The 13,146-nt window shown below is 43.3% G+C and overlaps 1 protein-coding gene across 1 annotated transcript in view; it reads left to right on the forward strand.

Moving 5' to 3' along the window:
* Positions 1–559: 559 nt before the first annotated feature.
* The window catches only part of ELFN1 (extracellular leucine rich repeat and fibronectin type III domain containing 1), a 438,700-nt gene continuing 426,113 nt past the window's right edge, over positions 560–13,146 (forward strand). The window contains exon 1 of the mRNA XM_075565580.1: positions 560–696. The gene's annotated coding sequence lies outside the window, so the exon portion shown is untranslated. The remainder of the gene's footprint in view (positions 697–13,146) is intronic.

Consider the following 13,146-nt stretch of genomic DNA (forward strand, 5'->3'; position numbering starts at 1 on the left):
CTAGATACAATTGGTGCAGGGTTCATTGGAGAGGGGGCAGGGTTCAAAAAGGGGCGTGCCAGTGCCTGTTTCAGAAGAGGAAGGGGATGTGACTTTGTAAATGGTTGCTATAGAAACAAAAAATGTTTGTTACATTATAATACATTAAAAATGTCATTCAGAATTGTTTAAAAAAACGATACAAGTATTTTCTCATAGTACAGAACGTATTTATTAAGAAAAACACACATGTAGGATATTGCTTGGTCTGCAGCTTTAATAGATCATTTAATGTTTTGTAAAACAGTTGCTAGGGAGATCTATATATACTTGATGTTGTATCTGTTTATAGGGAAATGGGATACGTTGTAACATTTTTCTTATGTAAAATGAAGACAAATAATCTATATCAATAAATTTGGAAAATCCCTTATTTTCATTGGAGCTTGGAAGGGGAGTGATTGTCAGACTTGTTTGCTACCTCCAGTGTTTGTGTGCCCATATCATGTGTGCCTGTAAGCCGCTGGTTGTGCCAAATGCAGCTGGTTTTGAATGCGTGAGTTTTACATAGGCATGCTTTGTCAGTAGCACTTCCATCTGTTACCATGTTTAGTGCTGTGCAGTGCAATGGGTGTAAGGTGCGAGTTGTCAGTGACACATTTTGGAAATTTGGACTTTGAGAGGAGTTCGCTACCTGTAGACTGCCGGCTGAAATAGGTAGGGTATGATTGAATTGATTCTTTTGCACCGGGTAATAGATCAGGGTGTTACAGAAGATTATCTACATTTTAGTAAGGCCTTTGATACTGCCTCACTTAGAAGACTGATAAACAATTTAGAGTGCTTGGGATTGGATTCTTAGGTGGTTGAACATGCCAATTGGCTTACTGCAGTTTTTTTTTTTAGAGTTTTTGTATGTTTGTATGATTTATGTTTGTTTGTAAGTCTCATTTGTTCTATCAGCAGTTGCCTGGGTCTGTAAGTGGGTCTGTAAGTGTTGTACTGTATGTATTTGTCAATACCTTAATTTGATAGATTTTATGGTTTTTTTAGTATCCTATACAGTTATACACTATGATTGGCTTCTGGTTTTCTTTTTACATGTTATGAGACTACTATCAACAATCATAAGAGGATTTCTAGTTCAACAGGACTGGTTCTTGCTATATGGTCAGGACTTTCACTGTATTATTGACATTTTAGGCAGTGTCAGGTGATGCTTCGTCGACATGATGTAGTGTCGTCCCATGGCAACGTGTTGCCGTGTGATGTCACTGCGTCATGACGCCACGAGTGCACCCCCTAATCAGCTTTCTGATTGCGCCCCTGGGTTGTACAGATGGCATCTGCTAAGGATTGGTGAGAGAGAGTCATGGTAAATAGCTGTACTCAGAGGTGGAAAAGGTGACCAGCAGAGTACCTTGAGGATCTGTACTTGTTTTTTTTAATATCTTTTAGTGTCATCACAAATATTCCCAAGGGGAAATCAGATCACGCAAAGATCTGTAACAGGGGTTGACTTTCAAAGGGGGTAAACACAATGATTTACATTAGAGAAATGGTCAAGAATGTGGAAATGACAATTAAATGCCCCCAAAAAATGCATAATCCTACCCTGGGGATAGAGGAAAGGGACCTGGGAGTCATTGTTCAAGGTGACATAAATGTAGGTGTGGCCATCCTTGTAGTAAAGGGTTAAACTCCCAGATTTAGGGTAGTTCCCCTCCCTTTAGTAGGTTTTAGCCAGGGGAGTGGTTTACATTATGTTATAAAGAGTTGTAGTTCATTAAGAGGAACAGCTAAGGGCAGGAGCAGTCTGTGGACAAGACCTCTGTTGGACAGTCGGGTATTCCGGCCAAAGGATGGTCCGCCCTACGGGAGATCGGGATCAACAAGGTGCTGGTGAGTAGAAGGGCATCTGAAGGGATAGTCCAACATCCCAGCTTGATAGGAAAATGACTGGAACAAGTAGAAAAAGTGAAGGAGAAGAGCAAAAAATGAGAACGGGAGGCAACGTAGAAAATCAAAATTGAATGCAGCATAATGCCAAATGAAGATGAAAAATAGAACTCTGACGCGTTTCCTGCCGTAGCTGGCGCTTTATCAAGATAGATTTGATAAAGCGCCAGCTACAGCGGGAAACACGTCAGAGTTGTTCTAATTTTTGTCTTGTTTGGCATTATGCTGCATTAGATTTTCTACTTTGCCTCCCGTTCTCCTTTTTTGCTGTGCGCCTTCGCTTTTTCTGCTTCTCCTATCCACAATATAAGCGGGACGCACGCCTGGGCGGTCAAACTTACCTTCAGCATCGGGCTCCGTGAGTACATGCGTTACTCCATTTATTGCTGGTCAAAAACAAAACCACATCTACCTATATAAGTTTGAATGAATATTATATGCTGTATTTTTTGCCGGAACCTATAGCTGCCGGGCATTTATTGACCTTACCTGTGGTGGTGCTGCTTCATTGTGGGGCCTCGGTTCGGCTCTATTCCCTACAGGCTCATACTCTGGTTCGGCCTGGAAGTGGTTATGGCGGCACCAGAGTATACTCCAAGAATCTGATCAGTCTGTTTGGCTTTAAAGTTTATATGTCTCTCAGCCACTTTAGACATCATCTACATTTAGATTTTTGGAGCCCTACATTAGAGATTTATTTCTCTTATTTGCTATAGGAAAATGACTGTCCTGAACCATCCCTCGTTGCAAGTCCACTTTGTTGTTCTCCCTTAACATTCCAAGGGCTGTGCCTCTCGTTAGCCAGACCTGAGACTGACTGATCAGGAGAGGTTATTGTTTGCTGCTAATGTTCTATAAAAGATTGCCACTTTTATATTAAAGCCCCTGCTGCCCTGCTCCAAATCCATGAGGTACTAGCAAACCTACCTAGGCTCCTACCTGCCTGCATCCATACCGAGTTGCCCCTGATGGCTAGTATACACACACCAGTAATCCTGTTCACCCACAGTGACATCGGAGACTGCCCCCTGGTAACACGGGCTTGGTAGTGACCGCATGCCAGCTGATCTGCATGGTTCCGGCAGTTTCACCACTTGGCTACATACTGTAGGCAAACAATGTAACAGCACAATGGGCAGTGACGGTTTCCAAGAGTAGAGCACAGATACTGTATAAGAGTTGAGGATGTGTATGATCAGGCTGGAAGCAGCTGACACCGAGTTAGCACTGATACTGTATAAGAGTTGAGGATGTGTATGATCAGGCTGGAAGCAGCTGACACAGAGTTAGCACAGCAGACTATCCTTTGTACAAATGCCTTGGCTCAAATTTGTGTCACACGAGAACTCAGCTTGCTTATCACAACCAAATCCCAAAGGCTGTCACCTCAGATATCCAGGCCTATGCTGCAAAGCTGGGACAATTTGTTAGTGCCCTTAGTCTTGAATGTAAGTACTGTGTGTTTGACTGTACTTAAAGCAGCTGTCCAAGCTTCAGGTCCCCCCCACCCCTTTAATATGTGCATCAATACAATCCCCACAATGATGAGTAATTAGCTAAATTGCCGATAGATCCGTTCTCCTGGGATCGATCGGCGAAGATTCAGCTCAGGAGTTCACTAAATGGCTGTCAGTGCAGCAGAAGAGGACCAAATATGCAAAGTTCTGTGGGGAAGATCATGTGACCAGACAGTCACTAGATACAATTGGTGCAATGCTAGAGAGAGGGCTGGGCTCAAAAAGGGGTGTGCCAGAGCCTGTTTCAGAAGAGGAAGGGGATGTGGCTTTGTAAATGGTTGTTATAGAAACAAAAAATGCTTTTTACATTATAATACATTAAAAATTTAATTCAGAGTTGTTAAAAAAATGCTACAAGTATTTTCTCATAGTACAGAACTGATTTATTAAAAGAAATGTGGATTATTGCTTGGTCTTCAGCTTTAAATAGTGCACATAATCACTGTGCATTCGAATACAGTGAGTGTGTAAATCCTGCAATAAACCCGCTCACTCCTTGCTATGTGCCACCTGCCTACTTCCCTGATCTGGGAGACTGCGAAGGAGCTCCCCTCGCCTCCACCCCAAGTACCCAGAACCCCACATAAATAACGACAAGACCAGGTCTGAACGTACAAGGCCACGGCTTTTTATTTAACCATTATACTGCACCGACACACTTTATTCGAGCAAATACCCGGTATGTACCTGGCAGATACCTGGAATGCGCCGCTCCTCACCTCTAACAAGCCCCGTTGCGTTTGCCTTCCCAGCCTGGGTTCATGCCTGGCTGATGGGCGGCTGATCTGTTAAATGATAATGATTAGGATTTAATAGGCTGCAATGCTTCGCGTGTCTAACAGATGGCATAAATTCATGAATTGTAATGCAGTATATATATATATACTGTGCAGTATTGCAGCCAGCGGGAATAAAATGCTTCAATCCCTGCTTGGAAAATAACTCAATGCACTCGGGCAGAAAACAGTCACAAACCTCAATACACCCGGGTATACCCAAATTCGTGGGACTAGCCAAGCTCGAATAAAGTGTGTCGCCAGTGTATAATTGGTAAGCACTACCTCTGCCAGAGCGCTCCCTCAAAGGGTTAAAGGTCAAAGGTTGTTGAACTGATGACCTGTGACACCCAAGCCAGGCCCACGTGACCTGGCCGTTGACGCGAGTGGGCTTCCGGAACTCACGCTTAAATGAGCCCCGCCCACTCACCACTCGCCACCCTATAGGGCTTTACTAAGCACTGAGCCTCTTCTGGCAAGGATGAGCACACTTACCCCACAACCCGTCAGTGGCAACAAACACCTCAACACTTTTTGACCCTGTGGGGGTAACAAAAACAGAGGCTTATCTCCCCTCCAGGAACCAGTACTCACTCTCATATTTATTATTTGTTGTTTGCTTCTCTTTTTTCTTTTTAATTCAAACTGAATGTGCGCCCTGCCAGCCGACCTAAGTAACCTCCCTCGTCTTACCCCCCCCCCCCCGCCCCCTGACTGGGTCACCTCCATCACCTTAACGGGTGGAGGTTGGGGGTGTGAGAATCCAGGGAGCTAACGTGGAGGAAAAAGGGGAGCCTGGCCCCCCGGTCATGATTGCCCTTCGCTTAGCCCCTCTATAGCCCCACCCTCTCCCAACACTGCTCACAGTTTTCAATTTGTCCCAGTATCTGAAGAGGAGATTACACAAGCGCTCCTCAAATTAAAACTAAGCAGCCAATGTGGACCTGACCTACTGCAATCTAAGTTCCTACGACTCGGTGCCCCAGCCATTGCCAAACCACTTGCTTCCCTAATCAACTCTATTGTGTCTTCAGGCCATATCCCTGGGACCTGGAAAACTGCCAGAGTTGTCCCAATCTTCAAAAGTGGGGACAAAAACACTGTCTCAAACTACAGGCCAATCTCACTTCTCCCAATACTATCCAAAGTCATGGAAAAATGTGTTCACTCCCAATTAAGCGATTACTGTACCAAAACAAATTTCGCTAGTGTAGTTGGATGAGATGACAACCCCGGTAAGAGTTAGGCCATGACAGGAGGAAAGCATGGATTTGAGCACTGTGTCTTACCTGGTAGTATTGCTGGGAGAGTTTCCTGCACCAAGGGGAGGGGGGGAGGGGGAGGGGATTTCCTGCATGTTGTCTTTGCCCAGCTCCAGACATCCAAAATAGAAAATAAACATTAAACAATGAAATCATTTTTAAAAAATCAACTGTTTTTTTTTTAAGATTAAAAACATTGGCGGCACATCTTTATTTGTAAATAAATTTTAAGCTAGTAGTCATCAAACAAGCCCTTTTATGCCTCAAAAGGCTTTTGATGCTGTCTCTCATGGTTTTCAGAAGAAGACTGGGAGCTTTAAGATAGAACTTCACTTCCTCCATAATTGTTCTCCTTAAATTTGCAGTTAGAGCCTTCTTGTATTTATTGCCTACATAATTTACATTTTGGGTCCACTCGCTGTACAGCTCAAAACTGAGGTGGTGTTTAAAGATGAACTGGGCATATTTCTGAGGCAGACCACCACATCTTATCTTGTATTTCTCCTGAACGCTCTGGGGCAGGTCTCTCAGCATGATGTCTGGGAGCTGTACAATCCTGGGTGCTGGAGCAGGTGTGCTTCTAGCAGCGAGCGGGGGTAGGCGGTCAGGGAGGATGCTTTCCTCCTGTCGTGGCCTAGCTCTTACCAGGGTTGTCATCTCCTCCATCCGAAGGGCATATGTGTATCTTGGAGATGGAGGGGGTAAGCCTTGGGGGTCTCGTGGTGTGCTTGGTGTTGGCACAGTGAAGGGATCCAGGGATTGAGAGGGTGCACAGGGGAGGAGGGGGTATGCAGTTCCTCCATGGGAGAATAAGGCGCCTCCAGGCAACCCTCCTGCTCTTGCATCAGACATACAGGGGCAGGGACTCCAAGCAAAGAATCGAGCCCCACGATGTTCCTCTCAATCTTATCCAGGCGAACACCCATGCACCTATCCATATTCCCCATGGTCTCCAAAAGACGATCCATCTTGGCCTCCATTCGGTCCCTGTATTGCTCTGTTGAGTTGTCAGTGACTTCGATACCACTGAAAACATCCAGCATGCGGGCGACCGAGCTGGATCTGGTGCAAGGAGTGCTGCTGTCACCCAGATGAACATCAGCGTTGCTAGGTGCAGGAGCAGGTGAGCTGGGGGTTTCCGGACAAGTATCGGTGGACAAAGGGTCACAGTGGACAAATGTTTTGGGATCGGTGGCAACTTATGTTGATTCAATGCACATTGAATATACATCTGTAAGAGACGTGTGCAGAGGTACGCAATGGAGACTGTTTAAAGTGAAACTAAAATTAGGCTTTATGGCGCCTGTCACTTTAAAACCACAAAAACATTCAAATGAAGAAAAGAAAACCAACTCCACTTTAGAGAATATCTACACATGTAGTCCAGCCCTCTCTAACTGGGTGGTTAGCTAAGCTAATTACCAGCTCAAATATATATACATATATATATAAATATATAACAGTCCCATAAGAAAGTATTGCTGTTTCTTGTAGCTGTATGGGAACGCCTCTCTGCTCTCCTGGGTCAGCACCCTTGTGTGCTAAGGCAATGTCTGTCCAGGTATAGAGGTCTGGTCCCCTTGTCTTGCTATCAGCATACTGTACAGTCAAGTCCTTCTGCAGCTCAAGACATCTGTTCCTCTGGTCAGTCCAGTGTGGACTAAGGAAAAATCTGGACAGTCTTTCCTTGGGTCAGCCCCCAATTGTGAGACTAAGGAATCCTCTTCCTGTGTCTCACATGACACTATTTCACAGAGCTGTGATTAGGCAGGTGGAGTTGGTTGATTGCACACCAGCAATTAACCAGCCCACTGCTGGATTAGAGTCAAGTTTCTGAACAGGGGTAAGTCCCCGTTACAACATCGAATACAAATCGAATATACATTCCTCTGTGCTTGATTTATTTTCTAAAGCAGCGATGCCGAAGAAAGTTATTTCAAAGGATCTCAGCATGAGAATACAGGACGTACAAGAGAGGACACGGAATTTAACAGATCAAACGCTGGTTACTGAATTCGGGTCTAAATTTAGCACTGTCAGCTATCATGCCCGTGGCCAGGCAAAAAGGGTAAAGTGGAGTCCCCTAGTCACAACAGAGTAAGTATTTCTGTTTTTTTTCTGCAATTACTGTATTACTCAAAAAGCTTCTTGCATATCAAAAGGCATGTTTTTGTTTACTTGTTTTCTGTTCAATTCTTTTAGGGAGAAAATGGTTGAGAAGAACAACCCAAAAGGCACCTGACTGCACTCAATATAAACCAAATGTTGGACTCTGGTGTGGTGGCCGGAAATATTAAATCCGTGGGATAATCGTATCCCATATAGCCACTCCAGTAACTAATATAAAATCTTTGATTAGGTATATGTAAACAGCATATCGAACACACACATATCGAACACACATACATATAAAAACAATTAAAATAAGGAGAGCTACTAACGGACAAATACCACACTTTCCCTTGTAAGTCCTAGCTACAGGACAAAACGCGTCAGAGTTTCTTTGTGGCATTTTTGTATATGTTTAGTGCACATTAAAAGTTACCTTTTTAAATTGATTTCGCTTGATTTATACCCATATGGACAGCTGTGAACCGCCATACCTGCATTTTTCTTGTACTGTACACCAGCGGTGCGCAAAGTGGGGGGCACGAGATTACCGAAGGGGGGCGCGGGTTTACAGAGTCCCTGCGCGCTTCCTGAAGGCACTTAAATTAAGTGCCCGGGAAGCTGCAGGGCCTCTATAAACCTATTTACCTTGATTCAGCCGGCATCTGGAGATACGTCGCCATGGCAACGCGGCGTCGAATGATGCTGCGGGGTCATGTGACGTCACGTTGCTATGGCGACGTGACGTCATGACGTCCAGACACCGGGAATCAAGGTAAGGAGGAGGGAGGGGGGCGCACGGAGAGGAGGACATCCAGCAGGGGGGCGCAGGGAAACAATGTTGCGCCCCCTGCTATACACTACTATACTGTAGGTAAAAGTGTGGTTTTACTGTACCTGTAAAATTCTTCCTCATTACAGAGCATATCCAATAATAAGGGATACCAACAAGGTAAAAAGAGTGGACCAAGCACGGACATGGATTGAAAGTGGCGAGACTTTTCAGGATGTCATCTTTACTGACGAGACAACTGTAGCTCTTGAGAGATTTGCCACTTTTGCATTACACAAAAAAGGACGCCTATCTCTGAAGCCACGTCCCAAGCACCCAGTGAAGATGCATGTGTGTGGTGCGATCTCTAGATGTGGACCAGGATGCATAATAATATTTGAGGGTAAAATAATGCACAAAGTCACATGCTGTAGCCTTGTGCACTGTACAGTACAACTCTAGTGTATTCTGTAGCCTAATGGTCAGTTTTAACATAATTTTTTCTTCTCTTGTTCCAGGAGTCATGGACAAAGTATTTTTCCAAGAGCAAATAGCCACCCGTATTGTTGAATACATTAGGCATTATCTCCCGTCTGGTGGTCACCGGTTCTTCCAGGACAATGACCCTAAACATACCTCCTCTAGTGCCTATATTCTTGCAAGCGGTATCAACTGGGTTAAGACGCCACCGCAGTAAGTGCTCCAGTGTACCTGAACATTTTCTCATTGTTTTAAACTGTTTTTATCTGTTCAACTAATTCGTCATTTCCCCCCCCTCCCATTCCAGGTCACCAGATTTGAACTCTATAGAATTGTTGTGGCATGCACTGAAGGATCATATCAGAAAGGTTAAACCGTCCAAAAAGGAGAACTTAATACAAGAAATAATAAGTTTATGGAACGACATATAGACTGTACAAAGATGTAACAACTACATAGATCATATTAGCAGCATTTTGCCCGTTCTTTTAGAGCGTAATGGGAGTGCCACGGGCATGTAGTAAGGTACAGTACTGTGCTGTACTATTAAGGTAAGCACAGGTACAGAAGGTATAGTACAGGTAAGTATGGTACTGACAATAACCTGATTAAATGTTAGCCTTCTATTAAAGGTAATTGAACGTGAACGTTAACCATTTTATCGCTGCGCTTAGTCTCCACTTAATATATACAGTACTTAATTTTATACAGAACTGTATGTATAGAATTTGTATTACAAATATGTGTAATACCTATTATTTAAAAAAAATCATTATAGTTTACATGTACGGCAAGTTACTGTATAGTTTATTCGTTTTGTGTGGCTTTCAGTAGTGTTAACCAGTCAAGGCCTTCAATTCACTTATCCTGCAGCCATTTTTTTTCTTTCACAGATGCAGCACTGCTGGAAGGGGGGTGGCGGAATTCCAAGCTTATTGTACTGTGTGCATAATAACAGTCAATATGTTGTTTTAATCCCCCCCCTCTCAATTGTATTGTATTGTATTGTATGTCTTTATTTATATAGCGCCATTAATGTACATAGCGCTTCACAGCAGTAATACATGTGGTAATCCAATAAATAACAGATAATATAAATAACAGATCATGGGAATAAGTGCTTTAGACATTAAGGAAGAGGAGTTCCTGCTCCGAGGAGCTTACAGTCTAATTGGTAGGTAGGGAGAACGTACAGAGACAGTAGGAGGGAGTTCTGGTAAGTGCATCTGCAGGGGGCCAAGCTTTATGTGCCATGTCTTCAGAATAGCCACAGTGCTATTCATATGCTTCTTTAAGCAAGTGTGTCTTAAGGTGGGTCTTAAAGGTGGATAGAGAGGGTGCTAGTCGGGTACTGAGGGGAAGGGCATTCCAGAGGTGAGGGGCAGTCAATGAAAAAGGTTTAAGGCGGGAGAGGGCTTTAGATACAAAGGGGGTAGAAAGAAGACATCCTTGAGAAGAACGCAAGAGTCTGGATGGTGCATAACGAGAAATTAGGGCTGAGATGTAAGGAGGGGCAGAAGAGTGTAAAGCTTTAAAAGTGAGGAGAAGAATGGAGTGTGAGATGCGGGATTTGATTGGAAGCCAGGAGAGGGATTTCATGAGGGGAGATGCTGAGACAGATCTAGGAAAGAGTAGAGTGATTCTGGCAGCAGCGTTAAGGATAGATTGTAGGGGAGACAGGTGAGAGGCAGGAAGGCCGGACAGCAGGAGGTTACAGTAATTAAGACGGGAGAGAATGAGGGCCTGAGTCAGAGTTTTAGCAGTCAAGCAACAGAGGAAAGGGCGTATCTTTGTTATATTGCGGAGGAAAAAGCGACAGGTTTTAGAAATGTTTTGAATGTGAGGGGCAAATGTGAGAGAGGAGTCGAGTGTAACCCCAAGGCAGCGTGCTTGGGCTACTGGGTGAATGATCGTAGTTCCAACAGTAATGTGGAAGGAGGTAGTAGGGCCAGGTTTGGGAGGAAGTATGAGGAGCTCTGTTTTAGCCATGTTGAGTTTAAGGCGGCGGAGGGCCATCCAGGATGATATAGCAGAGAGACATTCAGAAACTTTGGTTTGTACAGCAGGTGTAAGGTCGGGTGTTGAGAAATATATTTGTGTGTCGTCAGCATAGAGGTGATAATTAAACCCAAAAGATGTTATTAGGTCACCTAGAGAGAGTGTATACAGAGAAAAGAGAAGAGGTCCCAGGACTCAATGACAAAAGAACTCCACGGTCGTCTACACATTGTGAGGTGACTCAGCTAAACCCCATGGAATTAAAAACTAAATTAGTCCATCTAGGTCTAATGCTGCGATGAGCCTGCAGGATTAAAGTTGAAAGAAATAATTTGAACTGTTGTAAAATACAATAAAAGCTATGACTCCCTTGATACTGTACCATGTGTGGGTGTGATATTTCCATAAACAGTGTGATACTGTAAGCAGACCAAGCCTACCCAAAGTTGAAGGTATTGAATAGAATCTCTGTCATGGGAGAGGGGGTTTGGCCCGGTATTAAAGGGGGCCACCCCCTGCTCTCACTGGGGAAGCAAGGGGTTAACTGGACTGGGGTCCAGTAATGTGTTTTTACCTTGCTTCAGAATCCAACTGTTTATTCCCCTGTAAAAATGTATTGTCTCATCCCAGTGTTTGCACCAACACATACACTGGGGTTGATGCGGGAGGCTTAAGGGGTTAATGAGCTACAGTTTTAGGAAAATACAAATATGTGTGGTGTCTTTTCAGAAATATCTGGGCTTCAAAAGGCTTGATTGAAGTTGGGTGTGAAAAGTACAGAGGGGGTTTAGTGTACAGTATGTTAATAGCTAATTTGCAGGCCAAGTGTATATTGCTGGTAGAGACAGCTAGGACCCAGGTCTGGAGCATTGGGTGTGAAATATAGCACCTGTGACAAATGTTCTCTACACACGAGGCCCAGCTTCAAAGGATTTCTTGACAAGGGGTTATGGGGGCCAGGGATGCGGTTACAGAAGGAGATGTCAGAATGAGTGACCTTATTAAATATAAGAATATTATGAGATGTCCTCGGCTGATTGTGCTAAAAGCTACATGTGTGTATTCGTGGGACCAATTCGCACATAAGGATTACAGACACATGATGTCTAGCAGGTACTACGAGACAGATATTAATATCTCTCTTAATTTTAGTATTACACGGTAATATTTAGTATTATTGGGAGCGTCATGCCTGCCGGAATGTATTAATATGTCTCGCGTGCCAGTAAGTACTACTGAACTGAAGTTATTTAGATAGGAAAAGCAGTTTTTAAACGTCCTTGGGTGGGAGGAGTTTTACTCTGGGGAAGACTGTCAACCTCACCACTGATTTATGAGAGGGGCTGGGTTTAGGTTGTGTTCAATGGAAAATAATTGTATATAAACAAGGCTCAGCCTATGGCTATTGTCTTTGTGATTTTCAAGATTGCTGTATGAACTGCCAGTCCAGATTTGACTGTTTCATCATTCCATCTTAAGTAAGTGTCTATATTTTGTCTGTTATTTGTATATCTCATGTGTTCACCTTTTTCAAGGAATAAAATATATTTTATCATATCTAAGCCTCAGTTCAACCCAGGTATTTTGGTGTATATTATATCTTGTCATAAAGTTACCGTGACAATCCCCCCCCCCCCCCCCCAAAAAAAACCATGGCAGTATGCCACCTCCAAGAGAAATAACAATGTAGGTATTGAATAGAATTCCCCCTCCCAAAAATGTATTAAATTTTTTTGGGGGGTTTCTTCCCCAACTTAATTACACATGCAAGGTCTATTTATAATGCAAAAAGCAACATCATAGAGAAATAAAAATGTAGTGATTTTTTTAATGTAAAAATTGATAAAATATGATTAAAAAAATGCATTTTCCTTAAAATCACTCATTTATTAAGCCCTGCTTGAGAATATTTTTAAAAAAAATTATGCGTTTATTTTTTGGGGTGGGCTCAAAATTCACATTGGCAGTAAGTAATTTCTCAGCCCAGAACCAAAGCCTGGAAGATTGTATCTTTCTGTGTGAATGTCCTATCACCGGCAGAGGTGTTGATAACGAGTTGAATGCCTTGGCTTAGTGAGGGTGGGATGGGGGAAGGTGCAACTCTGAAAATTGTTTCATCTTTGTGTAATTCTGGGTTGACCATGTAGGATTACACCTGAAATAAATCATTTGAACTGAACTGTTGTAAAATATAATAAAAGATATGACCCAAAGTTGAAGGTATTGAATAAAATGTATGAATTTTTTTGGGGGGTTTCTTCCCCGACTTAATTACACATGCAAGGTCTATTTAC

This window comes from Ascaphus truei, chromosome 11 (assembly GCF_040206685.1).
Source record: "Ascaphus truei isolate aAscTru1 chromosome 11, aAscTru1.hap1, whole genome shotgun sequence".
In the NCBI taxonomy this organism is placed as follows: Eukaryota; Metazoa; Chordata; class Amphibia; order Anura; family Ascaphidae; genus Ascaphus; species Ascaphus truei.